Here is a 13,471-nt window from a genome sequence, read left to right as displayed (position 1 = left end):
ATTGCCTCAACCTCAGCTCTTTCCACATAGACACTCGCTGCTGTGTGTCAGTGCCTCTCTCTTAGAAGGCCATCAGCTGTTGGACTTAGTGCCACCATAAACCAGGGCTGTCCCATCTCAGGACCCCACTGTAATTGCACCTGCGTGCACCTATACTCTGGATAAAGCTCATGCTGTGAAATCCAAATGTACATGTTTTGTGGGTTCAGGGGAGGTCACCCCCAAGGAACCAGGACAGAAGTGTCAGGGGCTCTCTCTTGCCTTGGGCTGCCTGGCCAATAATAGCAGGAGAATCCCCCAGCAGAAGTCAGTAAGGGGGTCCTGCAGGTCCAAAACCTCACTCTCGCCCTTACTACTCAAACACTTCCCAGATAAACTTGTGGTCCTTCTGGATGCCCTAACGAGCATGCTGGGCTCACTACACGGGAGGATGTCAAGTCCCTTCCTCCCTCCTAAACATGGCAGTTTATCTTTTTTAGACTGTTTAACACTGGGACCTGTTCATGGCATAGAGCCCTTCACATGCACACCTGCCTGACATTCTGAGCCCATATCTGGATGCAGCCTGTGTTCTGGGGAAGTGATGTATGGAACGTAACTGCCTCCTCCTGTCTCCCTGGGTGTGCCTCACTTTACCCCCTCCCACACACACATCCATCCTTCCCATCTAAAAGAGATGCCAAGAACCTACCAGTGCATTCTGGGATCCAGCCAGAGAAGACCAACAACAGGCAAATGAAGCAAGCAATGCAGAAGGTCCTTTAGTGACCAAGGGGTGCTATTATGACCAAGGTATTCAAAGCCCAGAGGCGGTGAACAAGCTGCTCAAAGACACACTGCCCTGGGTCATAAAGGCAGGCTTGATCATTCCTGTTGTGTGTATCTGAGACCACCATCCAGCATCCACACGCAAAGCAAAGCTAACTGCTCACCCACAGCCCTCCCCTCCTGCCTCACTTCTGCCTTCCCAACCTCCTTTCTCCAGGGGAGCCAGGCTTTTTCACATCACAGTTTCATGGCAGCGACTCTCCCACTGCAAACGCTAGGAACAAAAGCGTGCCCTCCCAGCCAGGTAGGTGTCTCCCTTATACTGGCATCTGTTTATTTGATATTAATGGTCAATCCAGTGCCGAACCCCTCCATGGGCTCCACCGCGTTCAGAGGGAATTGCTAGCTGCCTCCGAACAAGATAAGATATGTTAGGCCTAACTTGCTGTGACCTTTCCTTTCTCTCTGAAAAACCACTTGCTTAAGGAAAATCCCAACCATCATAAATCACCATCACTCAGAAGCATGTGGGCCAGAGCCGAGAGCATGGGGGGCATTCATCACAGTTTGGGGACTTTGACAGCCAGTCGCTATGGAGTTTACAAACTGTAACCCTTCCCCTCGGCCACTACCCTTTCTGTAGTATAGAAATCTCCACCAGTCCCTCCACTCTCCTCCACATTGCATCCACATTTCAAGGCTCTGCAGACACACCTCCTCCAGGAAGCCCGACCTGCTGCTAAGTTTGCACTTGAAAAGAAACTAGTTCTAGCTGTGCAAGGTGACCTGGTAGGCAGGAGACTCTCACCTCTACAGAGCGCTAGAGAGGGGTTTCCCATGAGGAACAGCAGTCTGCAACCTGTATAAGTTGAGCCTGGCCCACAGCTTGTTTTATAAATAAAGTTTTATTGAAGCAGCCACTCTGTTCATCTGTGCAATGGGAGCTGTTGTCAACTGACTGACCCTGAGCATAGTATAAGGGCAGAGCTGAGGGGTGACCATGAGGATTTCACTACCACAAAGCTCCGTGCCTGCTATCCTGCCTGTGTCCTGGACTCCAGCCTCAGGTAGCTGTCCTTTCTACTGGTGGATACAGAGAACTAGATGAAACAGCATCCATCCAGTGAGCACAGAGCCTGCAAAGGGAGGAACCAGGCTACAGACAGAGCAGGGGTGCAAGACAGCATGCTTCAAGAGTCCTAGGACCAACAAGAAAAAAAGTTCATCTTCCCCAAGGTCGAAGCCTCTCGGGGGCTTGGAGTTGGAGACTCGGGTATTTCAGAGGGTATGGTCAGTTTAACGATATGAAATGTGAGAGCTATCTGGAGGTCCTAAGGCAAAATGGCAGAGGTGGTACAGGTGGCTAGCTCCCAGGGTCCAGGCTTAACTGGCACCTTAATAGGGGGGAGGCCAATCCAGTGGGCAGTTTTTCCCTGCATGGAAGGCCCATCTTTCACTCTCATAGGAACCCAGAAGAGGCCTGCCCAAACAGGGGGGGCTCTACGCACCTTGATCTGGTGCCCTTCTTCCTAGCACACTTGCTACCCCTTGGAAACATAGCTTTCTGGGCCAGACCAAGGCCCATAACTAATGACCTAACCTTCCTGATACTCCAAGGGGACACAGGTGGGGAGACGCAGAGGACACAGCTTGCAGGACAGTGCTTGGCAGAGCCACCTCAGGTCCAGGACAATCATGGGCACAAAGCCCAGATCTGTCTGTCGGAATTTTCTTAAATGCCTGGAGCTACAGTCTTGTGAAATCTGCATACATATTCATGCAAATAGTATGCAAATAACACCTCCCCCAGATCAGCTGCAGGAAGGCAAGGCGGCTGCTTGTCCTTCCTCTCCAGGGTCAGCTCCACCCACACAGCCACGAAGACACTGGGCCAGCCAGAGTTCCTGCGTCAACGTCACCTGCCCTTGGACAATGGACAAGTGAAGAAATTGAGACGGGAGGCGAGAATGGCCGAATGGACTTGCCCATGTCCAGAGCTGGGCAGGAAAGTCTATGGCCAAGACACTTCCAACCCAGCAGCCGCCTCTTTACAGAGGGAAAAAGGCTGCGTCCTGGCAGAGAGCCAGGCACACAGGCCCAGTACTCTCTCTGGACAGAATGAGCATCTGCGCAAGGCCACCCCATGCCTTCTCAAGAAACAGTGACATTTACTCTTAAATCCTCTCTCAGGGGACCCCACGAGCAATCCCTCCCCAATCAAAGAGCTCCAAAAATAAAGCCTCTGCCAGCCCTGCATGGATTAAATGTCACCAGAGAGCGGAGGAATGATGAATCTAGATTATTGGAGCCAGGGGAGAGAGCTGGTGCCCCTGAGGGGGTACTCACACACTCAGACAACCGCGGGAGCTCCGCTGTCCTTGCAGCTCTAAGCACCTGGCCCCTGTGCTCAAGTGAAGAAAGTGAGGCAAGTGGTTATGGTTTGAGGATGGGTCTGTGCAAAGACTGCGATTAGAACCACCTCCTGCGTCTCCTGGTCTCTAGAGAACTGTGCAGAAGCCCCGATCTACCTCTTGAGGGACTGGCCCCTCTACTCAGCAGCCTGAGACCCTATGAACCACACACGCCCAGGCCACTGGAGATACCCCAAGTTCTCACGGGATCCCCTCTTACACCTCATTCTTATTTCTGCCTAAATTTCCCAATGGATCCTTCCTGTACTTTGTACCTGACCCCCAGTTCTGTATCCCCAACATTCTCATCCACTTTCTGTCTCTCCCACTTCTAGCTCCCTTTAGATCTCTAGATGGCCCTGGTTAAGAGATCTTTTGGACACGGTCATACATCATGGTAAGTTTGAAGATGTCCTCCACAGTCTTGAGCGTTTCAACACCTGGTCCTCAGTCGGTGGTTCTGTTCGGGGGTGCTTAAGACGGCCTTTAATCCCAGCACTCGGGAGGCAGAGGCAGGCGGATCTCTGTGAGCTTGAGACCAGCCTGGTCTACAGAGCTAGTTCCAGGACAGGCTCCAAAGCCACAGAGAAACCCTGTCCTGAAAAACCAAAAAAAAAAAAAAAAAAAAAAGACTTGTGGCCTGGTTGGGAGTTGTATGTCACTAGGGGCAGGCTTCACGAGTTCAAGACCTACTCCCAGTTCATTCTCTCTGTTTTCATGCTTGTGGCTCTAAATGTGAGATCTCAGCTTGCTGCCCCATGCCTTCCCACCTGTCTGCTGCTTCTGGTTTATCCCTAAAGTCTCTAACGTCCTGTCTGGCAGTACACAGGTTCCACATCTGCTGCTGGCAGTACCCTGTGACTGGAGCCCTTGATTTTTGCAGTGGCCCATTGGTCACAGCACCCTCTCTCACTATACTGAAGTCCCCCAGATTCCTGCCAGATACGTGGGAAAGGATAGCGCTATCCTAGCATGCATCCCATCACTGAACTACCCTTTCTCACCAGGACCTTAGCACTTAATATCTGTCTAGGAACCAGTTGGGCCACCTGCTAACCGTAGGCTCCTTAAGGTCCAAGCTGGACAAATAAGGATCCTGGATCAATGCCTGCAAGCAGTAGCACCCTGCCTATCCCCATGACAACAGGAACAAGCTATAAATGCTCATGCCCCACATCTACCCACAGGGGTAGCTGTCCTTTAAATGTGGCCATTATCAGGCTGGCCCAACCCCAGAGAAAAAAACAACAAAGGCGCCTCCTGGGTTGCGGAATTAACTTCACAACTAGTGCACAGGACTCCGAAGGTGCTATCCATGGTCAGGGGCAAGGGCTCCAGTGGAACAGTGAGGAGAGCAGGATTTATGGGCCTGCAGAAGACACTGGCTCATGAGTCCCAGAGTTTCAGCTGACTCCCACGATAAAAGCCACCTCAGCTCAGGTGGACAGCACCAGAGAGCCTCAGGATAAGGGAGGCCGAGGTGCCTGTGCGCATTCCACACTTCATCTCCAAACACTGAGACTCCAAACAAGGATTAGACCAATGAGGGATCTGAGAGGCACGTGATAAAGACAGATTTGGCTTGCCCAGGCTCTGGGTCAGCAGAGCCCTGTTGCCAAAAGTGAGAAGAACCGTCTCTGTGTTGCTGTGGTCATACTGAACCTAAGGTTGTCTTGCCTGGGACAGGGAGAAGAGGTCTGCCAAGGGAGTGCAGGCCTGGAACAGGGGCATCAACATGAAGTTGAGGTTTGTCTTAGTCCATGTTCTATTGCTGTGAAGAGACTCCATGACCGTGGCAACTCTTAACAGTAACAACAAGCATTCAGTTGGGGCTTGCCTACTGCTTCAGAGATGTAGCCCATTATAATGGCAGGGAGCACAGCGGCCCACAGGCCGACATGGTGCTCGACAAGTAGCTGAGAATTCTACATCCAGATCCACAGGCAACAGGAAGAGAGAGAAACTGGGACTGGTTTGGACTTTTGAAACTCCGAATCCCACCCCCATTGACACACTTCTTCCAATAAGGTCACACCTACTCCAACAAGGCCACACCTCATAATCCCTCTCAAGTTGTGCCACTCCCTGATGATCATGTATTCAAGTATATAAACCTGTGGGGGCAGTTCTTACTCAAACCACCACGGGGCTGAAGGTCAGCAGAGTGTCTACAGCCCTCATTGCACATCTATGACCCACAGTCCCACACTGCACCCCACAGTATGGCTAGCAAGCTTCTGAGGTCCTACCCTGTAGATTTACTGAGACGGGAAAGAGAGTAATAAGTAAGAGTGCACCATACAGCGAGGTGGCCCACTGTTTTGAGCTCTACCTCTACCCTCGGTCTATCGAGCATCTGGAAGATTCCTTGGCTGGTAGCAGAGTCCCAGGACAGGAAATCCAGTTCAGGACTCTCAATGCCTCCAGTAACAGGGCCCTCTCCTTCCCGACGGGCCCCACCTGTGATGTGGACAGACTGCTCCCCGAAAATCTGCCTGCCGGCAACCCCAGTTTTGGTTCAGCACTGCTCATCTGCAGATAATAAGTTTCTTTCCCAGAGCCTCAAGGGGCCCAGTCCCTGGAGATGTGCTTGAAATGATGACTCATGGGTCTGAGCCTGTCATTTTCTCTCTTTGTATCAATGGCTCTTAGCAACAGCCTCCTGATTACCATGCTCCAGGCTATGAAACCTCCAGACTCTTCAAAGCAAAGCCTAGCATCCACTCCAGTGTCTCCTACCGACAATCACAGCTTCCTATCTCACCTAGCCCCCAGATTACCCACCTGCTTCCCTCTCTCTTGCCCCACCCCCAGGCCACTCATCTGTTTCCCTCCCTCACACTCACCACCCCATGATTCCCCAACAGTAGAGCTGCTACTTTAGCACCCCCAGCTGACCCAAGGAGGGGCCCAGGAAGGCAACAGAGCCACCACTCCCCAGGGCTGCTTTCCTTCAGCCCAATTGCTGGGGCCATTTGTGGTATCCGGCGTCTTAAGTCCATTCCCTAAAGATGACAGTTCCTACCCAGGGATGGGGAGGGCCTGGGGAGAAGGCATGAGGACAAAGGATGGAGCAGGACAAAGAGCTGCAACCCCATAGTCACTTGACCGATGGGAGCCAGTATCAGGCCAGTATGGGTCTCAGAGGTCCACTGAGTTCAGCAGTCAGGGTCACAAGTGTCCTGGTGAGTTAGAGAATGTCCTCCTAGGGAGTGGGCCGTGAGGCTGGGGCAGATCTCCAGTAGAGGGAGAGAAGGTAGCCAGGGTCCCTTGTGCATGCACTGTGAGAAAATGGGGCTGGGTGCGGCTGCCACTGAGGGACAACATGTCACTGTAACTCCAGGATCTGGCTCAGAACCCCTTCGAGAACTCCAGTCAGTGCCCTCCTGAGCACTGTTCCCTGTAACCAGAGAGATTGAGGGGAGACAGCATGGCAAGGCTGAGGTGGGGACATCTGCAGTGGGAGCCTGTGACCCCAGAGAAAAGTCTTGGGGTCCTGATAGACGATTCCATCAAAACCAGCTCATGATAACTGTCTCAGGAGACTCAGCCTGTCTCTCCTCCCTCTGCACCACTAGGCCCGAGCACCTGCCCTCCTAAAGGTCTAATGGCTTTCCTGGGTCAGAAGCACGCAGGTTCCCAACAAAAGGAAGGGAAAGTATGGAAAGGGGAGGGGACAGTACCCCCAGCTCTGCCTTCTGCCAGAACCTTCAGTGCAGTGCTGCTCAGCCCTCGAGGACTGCCCCAACCCCTTCCTTTACTCCTCCTGCCCCAGCTCCCCAGCAATTCGCCCAAGAACTTGAGAATCATCATCGACTCATGGAGAATAATAGCGGGATAGATAGACTGCCAGGATCATAGAGTAAAATAGCGAGATGCAGAGTGTGTAGCAGCCAAACCCAGCCAAGGCACCCAGAACAGTTCTGTGGCACTGAAGTATAACCACAGAGGTGAGTCACAAGCCACCATGCAACAGGCACAGGAGGCTGAGGGATGGAGGAGGGGAATCCAGGAACCCACAGGCCAGCCTCCATCCATGAGTCTGGGTTTAAAACAAAACAGAATATGAAAGCAGAGTCCCAATCCCACAGTGCAAATGGTTCTAGGATCGCCCCAGGTGTGGATGCAGCCTGCTGGGGCTGTGCTCGGTACAGCCCAACAAACAAGGTCTGGGCAGCCTATACAGGGAGGAAGGGCAGCCTGTAGGGGAAGGAGGGGCAGCCTGCACAGGGATGAGGGGCAGCCCGAGGACACGGGCCTACAAGTAGGGTAGTGAACAAGGCTGGAGTTTGCCCTCAGGAGAGGTACATCATGGAGCTTCAAACAGGAATAAGAATTTGCTGAGTGAATAATCAAGCCACCAGAAACACACACACACACACACACACAAAAAAAAACTGTGAGAATGAGAAACACATTCACATCTTCTGTATATACATTCGTGTCTAGTAAAAATTACTTTTTTGGTTTTTTTTTTTTTTTTTTTTTTTTGAGACTAGCTTTCTTTATATAACAACTCTAGCTGTCCTGGAACTTGCTTTTATAGACCAGGCTAGCTTCAAACTCCCAGAGATCCACCTGCCTCTGCCTTCTGAATTGCTGGGATTAAAGGCATGCACCACCACTGCCATGCACATTTTTTGTTTGTTTGCTTTGTTTTTTAATGAGGCAAAAATCTGGGCATGGTCTGTAACCTCAGCAGTAGAGAGGGAAGGCAGGTGAATCTGAAGAGTTCACGGGCAGCCAGCCTAGTCTGAACTGAAAGTTTCTCCTTCAGTGAAAGATTCTGGTAACAAAGGTGGGAACCAGCAGAGGAAGATGCTCTACTCCATGCTCTGACCTCTGCATGTGTGCATGCACCAGCATGACACCCCACAAACTCATGTGCCTCTGCACATGTGTGTGCACCAGCATGCCGACCTGCAAATGCACACGCTTATGCACATGTGTGTGCACCAACATGCAGCCCCGCAAACTCATGTGCCTCTGCACGTGTGTGTGCACCAGCATGCAGCCCCGCAAACTCACATGCCTCTGCATGTGTGTGTGCACCACATGCAGCCCAGCAAACTCATGCACCTCTGCAGTGTGTGCACCAACATGCAGCCCCGCAAACTCATGTGCCTCTGCACATGTGTGCACCGACATGCAGACCTGCAAACTCACGCATTCATGCGCCACACCACATCCCATAAGATGATTTTTGCCAGCTAAACACAAACCTAAACATTCCTGGGGAAAGGGAATCTTAATTGAGAAAACACCTCTGTAAGAGTGGCCTGTAGGCAAGATTTTAGGGCACAATTTGATCAACAGTTGAGATGGGAGGCCTCAGCATGGACATGCCTCTCAGAGGAGGTAGGCCCATAGGATCTTCCCACAATGACGTCAGCTGAGACTCAGGTTCACTGCACCCACACTCACACACCCACCCCTAACCAAGACTAAGCTATGTGCTCTTGCTGACTCCCAAGGACGGCCTCAGCACTGAGATGCCATCACAGATGGTCCTGGATACATGGTCCTCACTGACTTCCTGTTTCATCCCTGAGTACTTGTAGCCCAACCTTGGGTTAAGAAATTGTCTGGAATACAGTTTCACATCTGTGAGCTCTTTGGGGTAGTGAGGTGATAGAAAAGATCAAGACTCAGTCTGTGATCAGTGTCAGAGTTCAATCAATAGCCAGGATCAGGGTTCAGTTTATGGCCAAGATCAGGACTCCATATTTGATCAGGATCAGGGCTCAGCATGTGATTAGGAGCAACCATTGTTCAGCAATAATGTCATGCCTCAGCCTGGAGCTAGGTCAGCATGTGACCAGCGTAGGTGCTCAGTGTATGAGGAGATCAGCTCAGTCTATGATTGAGTTTAGCCTGTGACCAGGACCAGACTCGTGGTGTGATGACTATCAGAACGTGGTGCCCACACCTCCTCCTAGATTTCCTGCAAAGCTGGAGGAATCAACAGATCTCGCAGCACCCTTGTGGGCCGCACCTCTGAGAGGACAGACTTCAGCTCCTCCCCATCAGGGCCTCATGCACTTCCTCCATGCTTGGCCTGCAGTGGATCTGTGGAAGCCCCGGGGAGGAGGAGATGCTGCCAGTGTGGCTCGTGCTTTGTACCACATCCCACCCTGCGTGCTCTAACCCACGTCCTTCCTTCCTGTAAAGTTCAAATAACTCCGATTCTCCAGCCACCTGTCATGGTGGTCACAACCCCTAGACAGTGCACGCTGCTCTCTCAAGGGAAGAGGGCAAGGCCATAGGGTCGCCATGCTGAGCCTGGCCTGAGGACATCTCAGAAGGTGCTCACACCTTGCTCTCTAGTCATTGTCCTTGGGACAGGATTGAGTTCTGCAGATTACCCAGGGGCAGGGGCATGTGGTTCCCAGAGATGTGTACTCCCCCGTCCTCCTGCCCTTGACGTTTGTGAGTTGATCTGATGGCTTTGCCTTGGGATTCTCAACTTCAGCCCAGACCTTTCTGCCAGGGTCCAGACACTGAACCCCACTTCCCTAACTCAGCTTCACAAAATGAAGTGAGGAGAGGCTTGGAACCAGGGCAGATGCCTGGGTTCAAAACCTGGGTATTTTTTTCTACTTTCTCACAGTGCTACCTTAAAGAGCCTCATAGGCTTCCTGAGCTTACTTCCTTTGAGACAGGTGAGGATCATTAAAACTGTTTTGTAGGGCAGAGGAGGCCCATAAAAAGTGGCCAGAGAAACATTGGGTACACAGTGGGTTCTTAAAAACTGTGGCTCCATTGCCCAGTGGCCATGCTGGATCACCGTACTGGGTCATGCAGCCTACTCAAGGGTATCTTAGACCCTGGAACTTCAAGAGGGTCAGTCTCAGACCCCATGGCCTCAGTGACAGTATGGTTCTGAAAGGACAGGTCCCAGTGGAAGAAGGCATTCCAGAAAAGATATTAGAAGAAAAAGATACCAATCGTGCCTTAGAAGCATCCCTCGGGATCTTAGAGGAGGTGACTGCAGCCCAGGTGAGCAGGGAACCAGGACAGAAGAGATGGAATTTCCACAGAGGCACAGGAAGGTTATGGAAGTCAGGACAGTCAGACCTGGTGGACCCAAAGGTGGTGAGATACTTGGAGGTTCTGAAGATGAGCAGTCTATGCCCACCAAGAATCCAGATAATGTTGCCACGGGTTATTGGGATTTAGGGTCCCCTTAGTCCCTTCCCTTATTGGACAGGTCACTGACCCTCCACACCCCCTCCTTCCATTTCCCCTTCCCCCTCTGTTGCAGCTAACTTCAGTGTGGTCTCCGTTCAGGGGCCACCTCCTCCAAGATGAGCACCCTGGTACCCACAAGCCAATGTGTACCAGGTCAGCTGCAACCTGTCACAGGGCTCCACCCATCCAGTGCTCATTGTTTCAGAGGCCAAAGCCTTGTCTTCCCAGCCTCCCACACCTAGGATGGAGAGCAAGGTGATGGAGCCAAACCACTACTATGCAAAAACTCATCCTACATGCCCCTGGGTGAATCATGTGTCCTCCCATGCCCAGCTTATGCCTCTACAAACCAGTGCCCCCATACCCTTACAGGGAGGGGTCGCCAGCACGATCATGTTTGCAGAGTGTCTTCTTCAGGAGGACACCTGGGCTGGACCTGAAGTGTGAGTCACACTTATCTTGGATGTGGTGGCAGTTACAGATTTCTGGCTTCAGAAAATGCTAAATCCAGGCCCACCACTGCCTCTGTCTCACTAAGTTCTCAAGAATAACTCCTGAATGAACAGACAAGCCCTGGCTCTCAGAATCTTGGAGTAGCAAACCATCATCACACTAGGCTGACTCTGCCAGACAGCTGCTGTGGGCAAGGGACACTGCCTTCCTGGGTCTCCCACAGAAGATAGAATGTGGACAGTAAGCTGCAAGCCCCTCATCAAGGTACCCAGAAACTTGAGTACCCAGGCCGGCAGTCTGGACCTTGCAGCCCTCTCCAGAACCTTCTGCAGATAAAGCGAGCTAGCTACCCTCCCCTCTGCACATGCAGCCTGGCGTGCTTAACTAACGGGCCTCAAGCTGTTTCAGATGACGTCTGCTAAAAAGCAATCGCGCCCTAATTTATTCAGCTTGTCAGCTTCCATCTGCCACCCACAACTCCGGGCAAGTGTGTCAGGTTTGGAAGCCAGCACGAGCCAGTCTCCTCTCACGGGGCTACCTCCTGGAGGGAGCCCAGCACCACTGTTTTCCTCAAGGGGAGCCAGGCTCCTGCAGGCACTCAGGGTCATCACTGGTGGCAGCAGAGATGAAGCCCAAGAGGCACCGCTGCCTGTGACTGGAAAAACAGAATGATGTTGCGTGACATAGACCACCCAGAACACATACTGGTCACTCATTTAAAATACGGAAACTGAGGCCAGGGTCTGAGATACTCCGGACCCCATTCGAGAGCCTACAGTACCCCACAATGGGGATTTTAGCACTTGTCCCAAAACAACGTGGCATCTACTGCCAGTGCCCCAGGTTCAAGTCCTCATGACACTGTTCAGCCAAGCCAGCACCTTAAGTCCCATGATCATGCTGAGACACTGTTTTTGACCATGAGGTCCACAAGGACATCCTCCACAGGCAAGATAGCTGGGCTAAACCATTTACCCTGGCCTAGAGTACCAGTGCCCTGGACACACAGAGTCCCACTGACATCCCCTGTTATACCATCAGATACACACTGCATAGCCAGATGGGGGTGCCTCCTGTGTCCCTGTGAGGCAGGCGCCTCCCACAGTCAGACCCAGGCCTGAACCCATGAGCTGAGCTGAGGTCTTAGGAGGAAACTTCTGGTCTAGGAGACAAGGACAGACCCAAGAGGCCTCCAGTACTACTGTACCACTGTCGCCTTCTGCCTAGATACAAAGGCAAGGGCTTGACGCCACCATGATGCCACCTGGGGAAGAAAGAGGCTGGTGGAGCTGGGAGGGCCATGCTCACACAGCAGCAGTGCCCACGTCTCCGGCTTCCTACACTTCCAGGCCCCTTGCTGCCCTCCAGTGGATGGCACCTCCTTCCTCTGGACTCAGCACAGCCTCTGAGTTAGTTCAACCCATAGCACTGGTTGGTGCCTCACTACTGTTGTGTGTTATGACCTACATGGTCTTCTGTTCCCAACAAACTTCCCAATACTCCCCCACTGAAAGGTCACCCCCACACACAGCCTGCCTCCCCTCTCTGTGCAGGGTGGGGCATGCCCTCTACTAACCACCCCTGTGGGTCCCTGCATACAGCAGTAGATGCTATGTGTAGAGATGAAAGGGTGGGACCTGTGATATTCCATCTCCTTGAGCCTGGCCAACACTGATGTGTAGAACCTGCTGCTCTGGCCTTCCAGGGGCTGCAAGGGACATGAATTTCTCACCACAGAACTGTGTAGCTCCCTGGTCAGGGCTGAGCTCTAACCCTGGCAGTTGTGTTTGCTGTAGGAGAGCCCTGGTCCATGGAGGAGCAAGGTCACCGGAAACAGCTAGGGCAGGGGACTGGGGGTTAATAACTAAGGAGGGAGAAGAGCCAGGGGTTTCTCTCGGAGAGGACAGCACAATGACCACCTTCTATGTGTCCTGCTGAGAAACGTCTGTTGCTTACAAGTACTCAGCTGTTGTCGCTATGTGGGTTTGTGAGTCCTCAGTTTCCCCATCTGCAAATGAGAGAAAACATGGCCCCACTACGGCTGAGGTGAGTCACCGGTGGAGGCACAATGTACCCAGCATGCCCTGTGGTCTTCTCCCCCCGGGCTGCTGGCTTTGGTCATCACATCTGGTAGGGCCTCTCTGGGTCCCCCGAGGAATTCAAAATCTTTCTTTGTTCAGGTTCCTGTGGGTCAGTGGGAGCTCAGAATAAGCTACTCATTCAGCTTTAGGCCAGAGCTCAGCCCACTTCTGCCAGCGCACCCTGGACCCAGGGTGATCCTGAGGGGCCCTGACCAGCCTCAAGCGAAGCATAGTGCAGAAGATGGTTAATTGACCCTTGTTCCTATGCTCAGTCTGTCCTGGGCTATTAAACGGTTAGTAAAGCTTAATACTAAAGACATGTTCTCAGTTGATTAAGATTTGTGAACAGCGCAGGTTCTGTAGGCACAGGGCTTCTGGACCCCAGCCTATCCCCTTCCCACCTCCTGCCCCACCCCCAGCAGACACCAAAGAATCTCTGGAAGTCTCCAGAAACCAAGCCCAGAAGTGGACACAGATCTAAATCACTGCCATGCAAGAGATCCTAGATGTCCCCACTGACCACTCCCTAGGGATCTAAAGAGGAAGTCTGGAGCCTGTGATAGAAGG

This window comes from Chionomys nivalis, chromosome 17 (assembly GCF_950005125.1).
Source record: "Chionomys nivalis chromosome 17, mChiNiv1.1, whole genome shotgun sequence".
Lineage (NCBI taxonomy): Eukaryota > Metazoa > Chordata > Mammalia > Rodentia > Cricetidae > Chionomys > Chionomys nivalis.
The sequence above is the reverse complement of the archived record's forward strand: the minus strand, read 5'-3'. Positions refer to the sequence as shown.